Genomic DNA, 3,709 nt, shown 5'->3' with positions numbered 1-3,709 from the left:
TTCTGATTTCTCCCCTCTTCCCCTCACAGTCCATCAACCCCACGCCCCAAGAATCCCAAAGTACAAATATTTTAATACATTTAATTAAATCCTAATGTTAAAAAACCCTATATGCTAGTCTATGTGAAATAATACTTCTAAAACAATATAAAATATTGCAAATTACTGTATACCTTTTCAGACAGCTATGTTGTAATCTCAATAAGACACAGCAATCTTTATGGTGGTGGTGATCAATATATACTTCAGGTGTGTATTTAGTCTTGGGGAAGAAATACATATTTGAATCTATTGCTCTGATGAGGTCACAATCTTATACAGGATTTGTGGACTGTGTGGAGGGCAATGAGTCTGGGAAATGAGATAAAGAGGGGAATCTGTCAGTTAATTAGCGACAGTGTCACACGTCTGCTTTGGCTAATTGCAAAATACAATTTTTAAAGCTTGTTAAAAATATAAAATAAAATACCCTTTCATTAAAGAAAAAGTGTGCACATTTTCTATCTTATTTTTCTTTAAATGGATGGAAAGCATTTTAATAATTCTTTTTTTCTTGTTTGTAATGGAGAGATTCCTTCCAGACCATCATATAATGTAGAGTGAGATACCTAGCGAGAACTCAGAGTGAGGTTACAATATATCAAGAGGGTCAGGAAAAGGAGATCAGTGCTATGTCAACGGATGGTTTGCAAGAAATGAGCAGTAATATGGTGTACCTCAAGGTGATGAGGGAAAACAGTCGATCCTTGAATAGACAACAAAACACTGGCTTCCCCAAATTGGAAGAGATGATTTAAAGGGACAGAGCCAAGATGAGTAAGCCAAAGCTTGCTATCTCTGCTTTAATGGGATTTGTGGGCTGTGTATATGTCACACTGTTTGTCTGCTCATGTTTTATGTTGGGAGTTACTCAGGGTGCTGGATTCCTGTGTGCTTCAAAACCTGTCTCTCTGTATGTGCATGGTTACTATTATTAAGGATCCAATTCTGTCACTGAGCTCACAAATTCCGTAACTTCAGTGAACCTCTGTGACATCTTCAACCCGCCACAGTGGCGGCTCTAGAGCAGCTGTCAGCCTCCACCCAGTAGCAGTGGTGGGGCAGGAGTAGCAGCCAGCAGTCATCCCTCACCACAGAATCAGAGGCCGCTGGGTCACCCCCTGCTGGTGCAGCCCGCAGGGGGTGCAGAACAGCGGCCAGTGTTGGGTGAGCTCCCGGGCGAATGAAGCAGTGGCTGCTGGGTTGAGCAGGAGCAGCCCCCTGAGGCTGGTGGTCAGCCACCATTGTAGGAGCAGCAGTAGGTCTGGAGCAACCCCCGGGTCTGGAGCAGCAGCCAGGCTGGGTCCACGCCACCAGGAGGAGCAATGGGGCTAGAGCAGCATCCAGAGTCAGCGCCCCGCTCTCCTCCCTGGGTATTTTTAGTAAAAGTCAAGGACAGGTTGCAGGCTCTTTTTGTTTATTGCCTGCGACTTGTCTGTGACTTTTACTAAAAATATCTCTTACAAAATCTTAACCTTAACTGTTATAAAGAAACTCAGCATCATGAACATGGTGGCAGGATATAAAGTATCTTGCATTTTGTAGATACTGTTATCCTTATTTCTGGAAGATGATCGGGTATTTTTTTCAGGATCATGAGGACAGTATAAAGCAAAGTAGGTTGCCAGTGCTTGAATTAGTGCTTGAAATCTGTACTGAGTTTTGGTAGCACTGAAAGTGATATTGATAGAGTGGATAGCTGATCTTTCTTGGTACCAGAAGCCATTAACTGAAGGGACTGAATCACTTAAGGGTTAAATTTTTTTTTAGTTTTTTGAGTCTAGATGGTGTCACTTGGTAGTGCATGGTTACTTGGTTTATATAAATTATTATTATTTAATTTATAGCATGTCATTACTGGTGGTTCTGTTAGATAGATATATGGTATCTCCCATGATTTGTTGTTTGGTAGTATTGGAGTTAATACTAGTGACTAGATCAAGCTGTAGAGAAGTGATGTCTGCATTAGCTTTGGTGAATTCATGTCTGAAACACCAAAAAAAAATTGTGTTTGGAAAAAACATGGTTTATCATTGTGGTGCTACTAGTTTAGAGCTCAACTTAATGTATCTTCTGCAATTTGATGTTATTTTGGGATATGATTCTCAGCATGAAGCTGATCTTGAGGAAATCAGCAGAAGGGTAGGGGTGAAGAAAGGATTACAGTATTCCGTGGTAGGAAAAAGGGGAACTACCAACTGGTATGAACCAAGAGAGGACCCTGCAATCTGCATGACTCAGGATACAGAGACATCCTGTAATTTCTCCCCGTTATTAATAATACTGGTAAATGTGGGTGGGAAGAGAAGGAATTAGTAGGAAGCATCAACATTCAGTTTCCTTGTGAGGCCTGGTGGATGGGCTCTAGCAGGTTTTTTGCATTTCAAGGAGAGATGATGGACATTTTGCAATGGAAACATCCATTTGCAGGATATGATAGTTGTTATATACTTTTAAAATCCACCCTCTGGATTTAATAATAATACCTAACACTTAAATAAATTTAAGTTTTGTACAAACATTCATCAGTGTTTCAACCAGTGCATCAAATTCTTACCTCTCCAAAAAAACAAAACAAAAATGACCCAAACAAACTCCAAACCTAGTGAAACTTGCAAAAGGAACATAATCAGCTCAAATTTCCTTAGTAATGTTTCCAACAACTTTTTCCACAGTTTTTCATGACTTTGTAGCCCCCTTCCTGTTAATTGGCCCAATATGAGGTTGCTCATGACACGGCAAGTCTGCCTTGCGGCTTTTTATACAACTTTTCAAAACTGGGCCTCAGGCTCCTCTGTGCGCTCTACATTGTGTGTTCACCTCAGACCAGACCCACTCAGACAGACCACCAGGAACAAAGTTTTATTCTGTTCTGTTTCTTTACAGAATTATAGTTCAGCAGCCTCCTCTCTGCTTGCTTGCCTCATGCTCCAGCTTCAGGAGTGCTGAAACTTCCTGCTGGGAAGGCAAAGGGTATTTCCAGGCAGGAATCAGGAAGTTCTCCCAACATGCCACAGTTTGTAGTCCACAACTTGTAGTTCCCATTGCTGCTGCTGCAGCACACTGGATGTTGGGCTACAACTTAATAAAAGAAAAACAAAACTATACAATCAGGATTTTAAAAGCAAAAATCCCCCTACGTGTTTGCAACATCTCGTTACTAGCTTGCAACATAAATACAGAATCATTGTTGTAGGACATGACAACTTGGAAATGAAGGTTACTAGAAAATGGCTAAAAATTATATTTGTTTTTCATCATTTTCAAGTTGAGAGACATGCCAAATATTCAGTATAAATAATAAAAGGGTGTCAAGTAGGGGTGCTGGAAAACAAGAATTCTATTTGAAAAAAAAGTGAGGTTTCAACCTTTGTATTTGTTCCACATTGGAATAAAAAGTAAATCTTTCCAAACAAACAAACAAACAAACAAACAAACAAACAAACGAAAACACCTGAGAGAGAGAGCAAGAGTGAACAAGATTGAGACTGCCTGAGCAGAGAGCCAATAGGTTGTTGGTTAGGCAACTTCCTTAGGATATAGGAAACTCAGGTTCAAGTCCCTGCTCTTCCTGGTTTTCAAAAAGTGCTATCACCCACCATCTGAAAATCAGCCTCTTGCAGTTTTATCTCTATTTATCTTTATGTTGTAATATCTGATGGTATTTGTA

This window comes from Caretta caretta, chromosome 1 (genome assembly GCF_965140235.1).
Source record: "Caretta caretta isolate rCarCar2 chromosome 1, rCarCar1.hap1, whole genome shotgun sequence".
NCBI lineage: Eukaryota > Metazoa > Chordata > Testudines > Cheloniidae > Caretta > Caretta caretta.
This window is presented reverse-complemented; position numbering follows the sequence as displayed.